Source organism: Manis pentadactyla, chromosome 5 (assembly GCF_030020395.1).
Source record: "Manis pentadactyla isolate mManPen7 chromosome 5, mManPen7.hap1, whole genome shotgun sequence".
Classification (NCBI taxonomy): domain Eukaryota; kingdom Metazoa; phylum Chordata; class Mammalia; order Pholidota; family Manidae; genus Manis; species Manis pentadactyla.
The window spans coordinates 135,338,727-135,352,344 of record NC_080023.1 but is presented as its reverse complement, the minus strand read 5'-3'; positions in this window follow the sequence as shown (position 1 = coordinate 135,352,344).

The following is a 13,618-nucleotide window of genomic DNA, read 5'->3' as shown; positions in this document are numbered from 1 at the left end:
TGGTAGAAACTAACCTCTTTGTTTCTGAGAGGTTAATGTGAAATGACCTGGATTGAGAGCAGGTTGCTTTCTCCATGTGCAGGCTGCTGAGAATACTGTCAATAGAATGTACTGCCTTCTGAGTGTGTGCCCTCTTCAGGGCTTGCTTTATGGCTAATTTGGTGTCATTTAGCATGACGCACCTTGAATTTGAGAAATAACACATCTGACAGGATTAATACCATATAAAAATATTGTGATTAAAGCCATTTCACTTGGACACCAGCTCACCTTGGTGATTATGCCTGCCATCAATACTGAATGACTCTCATCACAAGAACACATCAGACAAACCCAATCAAGGGACAACCAGCCTGTCCTCTTCAAAATGTCAAGGTCATAGAGAACAAAAAAATAAAGCTGAGGAACTGTTCCAGATTAAAGGAGGCTAAAGAGAAATGTCAACCATATGCCATGTTTGATCTGAGGTAGCTTCTTGGATCAGAAAAAAAAGTGCTCAAAGAATAGTATTGAGGGAATTGGTACAATCTGAATATGGGCTGTATATTAGATAATGGTATTTTACAGTTTGATAATTGTAATTACATGAGGGAATGTTCTTAGGATTTGTAGACTGAAGTATTTAGAGGGAAAAGGTTATGTATCTGTCATATTTACCTAATATAGGTAATATCTATATTATTATAGGTTATATAGACATCTATATATACCTATAACTATTTACTTTCAACCTGTTGACATGGTTATATTATGGATATATCTCTAGTCAATAACAGAGTTGGCCTCTTCAGTTTAAGTGCTGTTTTTTTAGTTCTGAGACTTTTTCTATTAGTGCTTTGAGTGTTCTGACTGAGCATTCACTCTGGTCTCTCTTAAAATTCTTATCAAATAGATGCTGGCACTTCAGACTTGTTCCTCCAAATCCCTTGATTTTTCTTCTGAAACTTCATGAATTTTTGTCTTCTCGCCCTGTATCCTAGCAGAATCCTTCACCTTAGTCTTCTAGGCCACTAATTTATGTTACAGCAATGTCTATTTTGCTGTTCAGCCCATTACTTAGTTTTTAATTTCAACAATACATTTTTAACATTTCCTAGACATCTGATTATTATTTATAGCTACACTATTATTTTAGATTTGTCTGAAAATTATAACCATTCTAAAATCTTCTGTTTGCCCTATTAATGCTTTTTCTTAGTTTGTTAAATTTGATGTTATTGATCCACTCAAATGTTTGCAAAATCTTGCCCTGATTTCCTATTGGCCTGCCTCTGTGAATATTTTGTCTGTTTGCCATGGGCTCCCAACATGATTATGCTAAATGAGGGGGATCTGCTTGTAGGTAGAGTGGACTATAGCCATGTTTCAGGGCTGGAAGTGTGCACAGGGCGTGTTATTAGGCAAGGCATGCCATCTCCTGGACGTGAGTAATTTCCAATAGGACTTTTGGTCACCATCCTTCTGAGTACTGTCCTGCCTCTCCCATCTGGATGCCAGATTCATTTCTTCTGCTTAGACCTTGACAGTCCTGTTGAGCAGCATCTAGCCCTGTGGAGAAGTAGAGGGGAGGAGAAGCCCACAGTTTGGCTTGCCTGTTGCAGTACACCAACCAGTGATCCAGAAGTCACTCCACCTAGGTTCACACCTACTCCTATTTTTACCACCTCTAGGCTGTAGGCACCCATTTACAGAAGTCCCCTCCTACATACTTTCTTATGGTACAATTTTATTTTCCTTCCAATCTACTGAAAACACCTCTTCTTGATTTCTAACCTGATTATGTACTTGGTTTTATTTCTCCTATAATTTCTGAGGTGGTGCAGAGGTTAGGAGAAGTTACAGAATATTGTTAAGAGCCTATGTCTTTCTGAATAGACTTTAAAAACTATTTTCAGTTTTGTTCTCAAAGAGCACAGGAAATTGTGTTGCATTTATTTATTATAAGGAGTTATCTTTATATTCCATCAGTGTTATATTTCAACTCCTTGAAAGCATATTGCATTATAGAGATGCTCTTGTTAGAAGAGAAATCTTTGAAGAACGCCAAGGGTTCTTTTGGCAGAAATCCATACTAAACAGAGCTCTGGCTGGAAAAGATCACAATATGCAGTTTCCCGAATAAATGACCCTGTAAAAAGAGGCACCATTTTGCGTCTACTAGCATTGTGTGTGTGTATGTGTGTGTGTGTAAGCACATGTGTATGTGCTTGTGTGGGCTCTTAATAGAAAAGTTTTATTTGCAATTTCAGGTTAATCAGTGGCCAGTTATTGGCCAACACAAGAAAATAAATCAAGAAATAAGTGTAATGAGAACGTATATCTATCCCATGGGGAACATTCTCTTAGAAAGAAAAAATAAACTATAACTTCTACCTTTTCCTCTACATATAAAATAGTAAATTCAGCACTAAGGTTCTACTATCTTGCATATGAAGTTTAGGTTTCAAAAGAAACCTCTATGACCATTTACCCTACAGAGCACTTAGAGCACTCTCCTCCTGGACTCACTTTCTCTATGGCTAGTGTTCATTTTCATATTCATCATATTAGCCAGTTTTGCTGGTCGATGGACCACCCCCATCTGTTATTTCTCCAAAAATTTGAAGGCATTAAGAAGAAAAATTATAGCAAATACACAGTAATTTTTAATTATTAAATAACATGAAATTGGTCAGAAAAATTGAGTTCAAGATCCACTCCACTGTTTGTTTGTTTATCAGTGTGATTTGGCACCAATGATTTAGCCTTTTTTTAGGGGATTATATTTTTTAAACATTTTAAATAAAGTGGTTGGATTAGATTATCTCTGAGGCCCCTCTTCTCACTCCATTATTAGTGAAAACAAATTTGACGTAAGACGGATAAAAACAAGCAGATTTATCTGGAAGAATTTACCAAAAAATTCTTCTGAACCCAACAAAATTATTGAATTTCTATTCCAAGAATATGAGCTCTAATTATTCCCAGACTTGGACTTTTGATACTTAATCTTCAAAGGAAAGCTTTCATCTGCTCTCAGACTTTCTTCTACCTGTCTGCTCAGTCTTTGGCCAGATTCCCCATGAAGTGGTCAAACCAATGGATTTGAGTTTCACCTTCTTGCCTTGCCCTGTTGCTCTCCCATCCTAGATGAACTTTGATCTCATCGAGGCAGACTGTGTCTTATACCTTCTTTTTTATTCCTACTAGTTAGTAGAGAATCACATGTCAATCACCAATAAACATTGGTTGGATGAATTGAATAAAATCGAGCTGATTTTCCACAGTGGGCAGAAGAAGAATATGTTTCTTCAAGGACTATAACCGCATATGTTTTGGGGAAATGGAAACCAGTGGAGGCTGAACCCCTAGCCCAAATTAAAGGTTTTCTACCTTCAACAACAAAGTGATTTGCTTTGCTGTGGTTTTGATAGGGGAAAAGTACTTTGCTCTGTAAGGTGGAAGAAGCCTTGCCTTCTCCAGGACACAAATCAGAGAGCCCCTTCTGTTTGGAACAGAAGAAAGTGGTAAGGAAATGAAACTTCAGCCGCTGCCTGGGCATCACTAATGTGGAGCATTAAAGGCACTTGAACAGCTCTTTCAGGTTGAGCTTAGAACTGGTGCAGCCCTCCCAGCAGCAGGGAGGAAACCCATGCCTGCAGCCCTGTTGTCTGCATGTGTGTGCTGCAGCCCTTCTCCCACCAACAGAGGGAGAGCCAGAAGGGACTCAGGGAGGGAAACAGCTCCATCAGATTCACTCTAGAAAACCAGCATTTGAATAATCAGCAGGTGATCAGAGATTTTCTTAGAAAGTCATTGACTTTCCATCCAAGGTCTGTCATTATTCTGTCCTGGGTTTTGGAAGGACTGAAAACAGAAGATAGAAATAGGCAAACTCATACTGGACTATAGGATTTTGTCCATTTAACTTAAATAAGCAACAAGACATTGGTAGCAAAGAAAAAATCCTTGTCATTTTCACTGATTCCCAGAACTATTCAATTTAATGCAAGATAACTTCTTGATCAGGCCAGTGAAGTAGGTACTAGAAATCAGTCTTACAGGGGAAAAAAACACCTGATTTGGGAAAAATTACATTCCAGAGATTCATGTTCATTCTAAACCTCAAAGTGTAACTAGTAATGAAAAATTGAGGCCCTACGCTTCTGATTAAAATTGATTCATGTGTGGTCTTCCCCAAAGCCAAGGAAATGCAATAGCAATCTTCATTACCTCTCTTGCATGGTTGTTCTCCAATTAATTAATTAACCCTTAATTGTTCCACATAATACTCCTGTGGCCGAGGAACCTGGTGAAGTAGTGTTCTCTTAATGAGAAGAAACACGATTCTTAATGAGAAGAAACACGATGCAATGGGATGTAAAATGATCTCTTAAGTATTAGAACTCAGCACAGGATGCAGGTACCCCCCCACCCCCGGGTGCTTCTATGCAGAGGGGCTTCTCCTAGACAGGCAGGTGGCTACTCTTCATTCTCCACCAAGTGCAGCCTCTTAAGTGTGAGGGGGTTAGACTCTGCATCAAATTATCTACAGCTTTTCAGACAAGCAGCTACAATTCCATGTAGGTACCGGGTTTCCAAATCTTGAATATTTACAAAGGGTTTGAGAGGAGAGAGAAAAATGACGATGGAGAAATATACAATGATTTATCTCCTTATGACTGGCTGCATCTGAACTGCTTATTTCCCTGCTTTCTAAAGGGATCTAGAAATTTCAAGTTGGGAACACACTTTCAGAGCATTGTTCAGGCAATGCATTGTGATTGCTCAGCCACATTCACAGTCTTTTTAAATATTTTTAAAAGGTTCTTCCAAACCATTTTGAGGGGCTGAAGTGAATGAATGTTTTGGTGGATCTAATGCACCGCTGCATCCAAAAGCTCTCTATTTGAAGATTAAGAAGACTAAGAGAAATTATAATCAGAATAAATCTGGGAAACTGGAAGGAGTAGGTGCTCTTAATAAGTTGGCAGACAGACTGTGAAATCCCATCCGAAGAGCAAGAACAACTTGGCTTCAGAGCATTACCTTCATTCAAATTCATGGGAGAATAAATCACAGTGCTTGAAGTGCCTCAGAGCAAGTAGGAATGTGACAAGCACAGGAAAAATTCCTGAAGGCCTGACCCCAGCTTTGTGTAGCAGGGTTACTGAAATCCACTTTGTTCACATTCAGAGGAAGAAAAAAAAGAAAAATATAGTCTAAGCAGATGTTTCCTGTTCAGTGTTTTAGCAAACACCTGGCCAGCTGGACACAGCAGCGTCCTTTGGTCCTCATAAGCCGTCATTGTTCTGCAGTTGGTGGACTCGTGGATAACTAACAGTGTGAGGAGACTGCTCAGGGTAGTTCCTTCACTGCCTGCACCGGCATCCGGAGTTCAGACCTTTCTGTGAATCTTCCTGTTGCCGGGGAAAAGGGACCTTCCAGCTCCAGCTTAGAGGGATGAAGTTAAGGTCCCATGATCTTGACCAAGGAATCAAATTGTCTTCCCAGCAATTATGAGCTGAATCATGTCCACCCCCCACCCCCACCTCCCTTCATCTCTTGAAGCCCTAACACCCCTACCTCAGAATGTAACTATTCAGAGATGGGACATTTGAAGAGGTGATGAACTTAAAATGACCCCCCAACCCCCAGAGTGGGACCTGATACAGTCTGACTGGACTGAGTGGACTAAGGCACCAGTTCCCCTTCTACCTGCTGCCCAGCACTCACCTGCAGCTGAGCAGGCCTCCTGTGTCGATGTGCAGGAGGAGCTCAAAGTATCTGACGAATGAATGAATAAATGAAGTGGACATCCCTCTCTGTCAGCGGCCTTGCTTCTCTAAGTCAGGCATGGTTACAGGGTCGTGGTCGGAAGCACCTGTCAAGTTGTGCCAGCACGTGGTAAACCCCATAAGCATGTCTGCTCTTAGGATGCTTACTATTAAACTTTGTATTAATTTCAGCTTTTGGTGGTTTTATAGACAAGTCTTTAAACAAGCAGTGAGATGCATTCTTGAGCACCAGGAGTATTTTACTTCACGCAGTTCCAATACAACTTAGGTTATTTTTCTCCATACATCTGATGGGTTTTCAGACTAGAAAGTCACAGAAGTTAGAAATTGGTAAGAACAGTCCCATCACATTTGGCTCATCCTTTAATAATGGGGCTGGGTTGTCTTAGTTGTGAGCTCACACGACTGTCTGCTGTTTTATCTGGGGGATGGAAATGGAGGGTAGAAATGGAAGAAACACATCTTCTTTACCTCCCGCTCTCCCACCTCTGGAGTCCTAGCAAATGCAGGCAGGACTTAGATGCAGGCTGTGCACTGGGGGATGCGGGGAAAGAGGTCAGGTTCCTACAAAATTGCTTTAAGTACAATAAGCAACAGACCTTTCATGACTTTTGTCAATGACTCTTCCACTATTGACTAGATTTCACATCTCCTTGCTCAGGTTTCCTTAGCTTCAGTGATTCCCTTTAGTTATTCCCCCTCCCTCAGAAAGAATCTTCCACATGAAAAGCCCCCAAGTAGAGTGAACAGCACCAACTTTTGTGCTCTCTGTATATCACAATGATGAAGCCAGCCTGCTGCATGCTCCATTAATCTCTCAAACCAGCCTCAGACTTGGACTGTACTGGAAGTGTTTCCAATTTTAACCTGTCTGCTTTCTATGAGGCTTTGTTTATGTCACTGACACTGTCTTGGAGAGCCCCACACCCCCTTTTGTGTTGCTGTGTCATTTCCATTTCATCACGGCATTATTATTAGAGACTTCATTATTGGTTACCTGTGCATTTGCTCACATCCTGCATGGGGGCACACCAGGCATTGTTTGCATATTTTGCAACCTGTCCCTATGTGTGAACAGAGAGTGCTTAATAACTTAGAGAGGGGACGGGAGGTGCTGGTCACATGCCCATTTCTACCTTTGATCCTTCCGCCCATCTGTGGCACCTCAATTCTTTATTTTCTCCCCTTGATTATTTTTTCTGAGCAGTCAGCATAGTGTAGCACATCAAAATTAACAAGCATGCCATTAAGAAGTAAGGCAGAGATGGAGAATGTTGTAAGTTTTTAATTTTGAAAAGCTGTGTGCCAGATTAAGCAGTATTAGGTGGCATTGGAGGGGGACACAGCACATAAAGGATATGTGAGCTCACAGCAGTAGGATCATATAGAGAGTGGAGTCAGATGCCAACAGGGAAAAAGAAAAAGAGGTGCTTCTCCAAGCCATCTGTCAGCCCTGAAAGCCAAGTGTGCCAGCCAGAGAAGGTTCTGATGTGGTAAGACAGAGGAAGATGGAGGACAAGGTTAGGAAGAAATCTGGCCTCACCCCCATACACACCCTACAAGCAGTAAAGGATGCTCTGCCCTGCCACATGCTGATTGTCCCCTAGGACTGGGATACACAGATCGTCAGCTCAGGCACAGAGGGCCAGCTGGCCCCAGGGCCTCCTCTCTGGCAGTTGGTATTTTCCTAAAGTCGAAGAATTTTTCTTCTTGTCTTACCAGTGGGCTTTTAATAGAATCGTAGAACCATAGAATATTAGGGCTACAAGCCAGTTTGGAGATTTTCTTATAAGCCCCTCATTTTACAGAGCCCAGCAGCACACAGGGAAGCTGGGATAGGTGCTCACCTGCTCTATGCCAACCACAGCTTGCCATTTCTGTATTTGTTTCTAGCATAGTTCTTATTTGTTGAAATAAAACATACTCAGAAAAACGCCCAGATCATAAACGTAAACCTCAGGTTGTGTTTCGCAAAATGAACACACCATACCCATGTAACCAGCACCCAGATGAAGAAATACAACATTCCCAACACCCCAGAAGCCCTCGTTGTTCCTCTTTCCAAGGCAGCCCCTTCCCACTTCAGGTAACCTCTACTCTGATTCCTAATAGTATAGACTAGCTTGCCTGTTTTTGAAAGTGAAACCACACAGTAAGGCCTACTGTATGTTTAGCCTCTTTCTCTCAGCATTTTATTTGTGAGATTTATTCCTGTTGCATAGATAGTTTGTCCATTTTTGTTGTGGAATATTCCACTGTGTGAATATGCACTTTATTCAAGCTCTTTATCCATTATACTAATGAAAGACATAAGGGTAGTTTCCAGTTTGGGGCTATTATAAATAGTGTTCTGACCATTCCAGTGTATGTTTGTTGTTTTATTGTTGATTTTGCATATATATATGCATTTGTATTTAGTATTTAACTCAGAGTGGAGTTGCTGGGTCAAAAAATATGCCTATGTTCAACTTTAGTAGATACAGTCAAGCAGTTTTCCAATTCCAATCTTTCCACATTTGGTATTGTCTGTCTTTTCATGTTAGTTATTCTGGAATGTGTGTTACAGTTTGCTTTTGAGATTCAAAGACCTGGAGTAAGTGTTTTTTCTTTCCTTAGTGGAAACATCCAATGAACTGATTCGTATACGTTCCACTGGTTTCTGATGCCTAGTCCTAGAGCAATCTACAGGACTCTATCACCCTGGAAATAATTAATGCCTACAATGAAAGGATACAAAAAAGCATGAGGCCCTTAAAGAGGTCATACTCACCTTGGACAGGTAAGAATTCTATATATGATACTCACAGGCCACAATTAAGGACTTAATTGTTTGGGACCAATGTTAAATGTTCTCTTAGTGTTTGTTGCATGTGGGGTAGTAATTACTAAAGCCAAACAGTAGAATCAGTCCCTGAGTGAGAGAGGGGAGGGATGTAGAGCACCAATCCTGGGCAAAGCTTTAGGGATGAAATGGTATTAAAGCTGGCCCCTTAAGTGTAACATGTTGGCAGGTGGAAAGGAACTAGAAAAGCATTCCATGACATTTTCAGTGTGGATGGGTGCACACATGTGTACCTAAGACTGAGCAAGTATCTTAATATCAACAATATCTAAATTTCCAGCATCTCAAGGAGAGTCATGATTATGTCAAAAACACAAGGTGCAAAGATAAGCTCACTGAATGTTTCAAAGAGGTAATGTCCTCCCTGAAGTTTCAAATTGCCCTCTAATATTTTACATTAGTTGTGATTTCAGTCATTTAGACGAAAAAAGCAAAATGTGCTTTGAAGTTAGGCAGAGGTTTCAAACATAATCTCTATGCCATTGTCAACTGTTTAGAGTAGGGAAACAGACCTTACAAAAATCTATTTTCTACCTTGGATTTTGAAATATTTAAGTAAATCTCTCATTTCTTGTAGGTATTTAAAAAGAAAGAATGTTACCACAATTATCTATCACTAGAAAGGTCTTCATGATACATTTAACTTGGTGTGGATTTTTTTCTCTCTTAAGTAGGAAATTTGACAGAGAAGACAAATACTAATCTTCACTTTTTGTCTTTAGAAAACAAAACCTCAGGCACTATCTTCTGCTAAGAAACTGCATTTCCCAGCCTGGTGTGTAACTAGGTAAACTCATATAACTAAGTTCTGTCCAAAGAAATATCAATACAAGATAATTTGAGACTTCTGAGAAGCCTACCTAAATGACAGTGGGATACACCTTCTTCTTTCTTCCCTCCTGCTTCCTGGAATGTCGACATAATTGCTGGAATTCCAGCAGCCACCTTGGACCGTCAGGTGACCTTCTGAATGGAAATGGAAAAATAGAGAAAGAAAATAGAGCAGAACAATAGAGAGAAATTTGATCCATGAAGACTTTGTGGAACTGCCCTAGCCTGCTGATTTTCTAGGGGTAGAGGAATTCCTATAATAAACCTTTGTTAGCTTAAGCTACTGCAAATTAATCTCTGTTGCCGTTAGTTAGACATGCAGATGGATAGAAATGTACAATCCACCCTTTCCCAGCCTATAGATTGAGGCTGATTAGGAGATCTTAATGGTGCTTTCCTCTCCACAGAATTCCCACTGGAGAGGAATATGCGCCTAGTCCTGTGTTTGGCTTCCTGCCCTACTTGTGCATGTCACTGTCATGTCAGTCCTATTTATTCCCCTTCCTTCAGTTCTGAGTTGATTTCAAGGCTAGTGAAAAGAAAAAGTATTTCCCCTTACCTGAAGACTGCAGAACTCTGCTAGGACCTTCATATCAGAGCCAGCCAAGCCCAGAAAGCTTGAGGCACCTCGGGAGAGTCATCATTATGCTGCCTTGCCATCCCACCTAGAAATGGGGAAAACCATTCCTCTAGGAAGGGTTTGTATTTTCCAAAAAGTAAACATAAGAATATCTAATTCCACATGAACCTCAATAAATTTTCCACTTCTCTCAGCAAGAGTAGAGTTGATGTCCCCTTCCTTTAAACCTGGGCAGGTTTTTGTGACTACCTAAATTAACAGAGGACAGCAGAAGAGATACTGTATGAACTCCAAGGCTGAATGACAGAGAGCAATACAGCTTCTGCCTGGCTCCCTCCCTCCACCTGCCCCTTCCCCCTCACTCTCTCAATATGTGTGTTTCTAGTTCTGAGCTGCCATATATGAAGCCCACAACTCTAAAGTCACTGTGACTGAAAGACCACACAGAAGTGGGGAGAGATGCCCAATAATGCCAGATGCTGCATTCTGCAGCTGTTTGAGGCTCACCTGCCCAAGTGCCAGGCATAGGAGTGAGGAAGTTTACAAGATGACGCCAACCCCAGGCACTGTCTGACATGAGGTACCTTGGGTAAGAGCTGCCTAGCTGAGTCTAGTCAACTCCCAGGACTGTGAGAGAAAGTCATAAAATGATAGTTGAAGTTTTAAACCACTAATTTTTTTTGTATCATTAATCTATAATTACATGAGGAACATTATGTTTACTAGGCTCCCCCCTTCACCCACTCCCCCGACATACCCCATTAGTCACTGTCCATCAGTGTAGTAAGATGCTGTAAAATCACTACTTGTCTTCTCTGTGTTGCACAGTCCTCCCCATGCTTTTCCCCACATTATACATGCTAATCGTAAGGCCCCCTTTCTTCTTCCCCCCCCTTCTCATCTATCCTTCCCAGTCCCTTTCCCTTTGGTAACTATTAGTCCATTCTTGAGTTCTGTGATTCTGCTGCTGCTTTGTTCCTTCAGTTTTTCCTTTGTTCTTATATTTCACATATGAGTGAAATCATTTGGTACTGTCTTTCTCCACCTGGCTTATTTCACTGAGTGTAATACCTCTAGCTCCATCCATGTTGTTGCAAATTTAAACCACTAATTTTTAAGATGATTTGTTCACAGAAATAGAAATAGAAAACCAAAACATCCCAAGAGGCTGAATGTCAGGGCTTTGAGATGCCTTCATTCCTGCCCCATATTCCAGGCTTAGAGGCCTTCAGAAGTGTCCCTGGAAGGTGGTCCTCCCATTTTCACCCAGGCTCCTCCACTAATGGGGACTTGCTCCCTCTGAGACAGCCTACAGTTTTCTGCCTGCTCTAAAAGCTGCAATTTGTCTCCCTGTGACTTCCACCTCTTGGTCTTAACTCAGAGCAAGTCCAACTCCTCCTGTACAAACAATTTTTAAACTATTTAAAGACCTCTTTCTTGCTTTTTGTGAATTTTTGTTTCTTTAAATATTGCTCTTTCTTTTCTTGTTGGTTTGTCTTAATCCCTTCCTAAGAACTCCCTGAGGAGGCAGGAGTGAGAAAAAATGATGGGAGGTCAGAACACCTCTTTAAAGAAATCTCCAGGAGGCAACAATGTAATAGAATTAAAAAAGCAAGATGCAAAATGACATATCACTAGAATTATAATTATGCAAATTATGCAAATAAGCATATGAAATGGGCCATAAGGAAATACCATCAGACAGAAAAGGAAAAGTGCACATGCCACTTCATATATTTCATAAAGTAACTTTTGGCTAAGTTACACTTTGAAGTGTCTTCATTCCTCAACAAGTTTGTAATACCTAGGAGAGCAGAGATGGAATATGAGACATACTTCAAAAGAACCTTAAATACAACCATGGGAAGAAAAGGAAACCACCATTTTTAGCATGTACTGTGTTTCAAACATGTAGTACTTTCTTCCCCATTACTTTATTTTGTATAATCCATATGATAACCGTGTATTTTGACAGTGTCTTGCTCAAGCAAGAGGGGCAAGGGAAGCCCCCCGAGTCCACAGGCCGAGTGATTGTAACCATCAGAACCCGCACCCTTTCCCTTAATAGATGATGCCCTGGGCCCAAGAACCTCAGATTCCTTTGTCTAAATGGCCTGAGTCCTCTCTGAGGGTCTCCTTGGGCCTCTTCACTCCCAAGGGCAGACTGTGTCCAAGGGGCAGCCTACAGGTGACCTATTGGTGCAGGGGTGAGTAGAAGAGATGGTGAATAGAGCTTGGATTTGCCAACTAGGTTTTTTGTGAAGTTCCTGGGGGTTTGGAACAGAGCAGAAGGGTTCAAGCAAGGCTGGCAGGAAGGAACCAATAGTCTCCCTTTACACTCTTTCTCAGGGCAGCAGATGTTAGGATGGCCCTCAATTTGGTTTATTACCCTCATTTTACAGAGGAGGAAACTCAGTCCTAGAGAGATCAAGAATATTATACAAGCTCTCACATCTAGTAAGTGGCAAAAGCAAGATTTGGCTATTCTCAACACCTGGTCTGGAAAGAGACAAAATAATTAAGGATAACATGAAATGAATTATGCAGAAAACTGTCGGCCGAATTTAACTTTTGGAATGACCAGCTGATCATATAGTTGTCTGGCTGGAGAACAGAGTGAGTACTAAAGTGTCTTTGACACCAATGCTCAAAGGGGAGAGATGATGGCCTGCCTTAGAGGCCCCAAGAGACAGCACTCCAGAGAGTGAGCCTTCTCCAGGCTTCCTCCTTGACGTGTGGATAAAAGTCTATGAGCCAGGAGCTGACAGGTCACAGGACAGGAGTGGTGTTATCTATACTTTACCCATTCAACTGTTAAGACTACACTCTGTTCAAAGGACCCACGGCTACCAGTACAGAACCAAGTTTTGCCCATGGAATTTACAGTATGAGAGAGCAGTAAGGGACCTTGAAGAGAACATTCAGAGCAGCCATTCATTTTATAGGTAAAGACACTAAGGCCTGGAGAGGGTAAGTTAGTGGTTCAGCTTACACCACCAGTACCATGAAATAGGGCTTTGACTTCAGGGCTGTCTTGGAGCCAGCTTCTATAGCTTACAAAAATAATGAATTTTAAAATATTTTCAGGAATTTTTCAAGCTTGTGACCATGGGAAGAGTATTTACACCATGAAAACTGGCAAACTCTACAAGTCAGAGCCTTCCTTCCCTCTCCTCTCCTTGGAGAGCTAGTTATTGAACATTAACAGCACCCCATTAGCCTTGATTTGCTCTCTTATGTCTTGAGAGATTGAATAGAGGTCCCCTGGGCTCTAGGCATTTCTGTCTATTCTCACCAGTCAGTTATCCTTCCCTTCCTTTCTTGTCACTCAGCAGGGTACAATTCCTGCAGCATAAGGCTTCTGTCCAGATTTCCCCTCTGAAATCCAGGGCTTGTCTATGTAACTGCCTGCATGACATTTCCACCTGGATGTCTCACAGTCAACTGACATTTAACATGTTCAAAATAAAACACTTGATTCCCGAGGTACCTCCTCCAGTCTGCTCTCAACCCAACACAATTTACCACTGTTTCCTCAGGTATTCACACTGGAAACTGGGAGGCATCCTTATTATTTTCCTTTCCTCA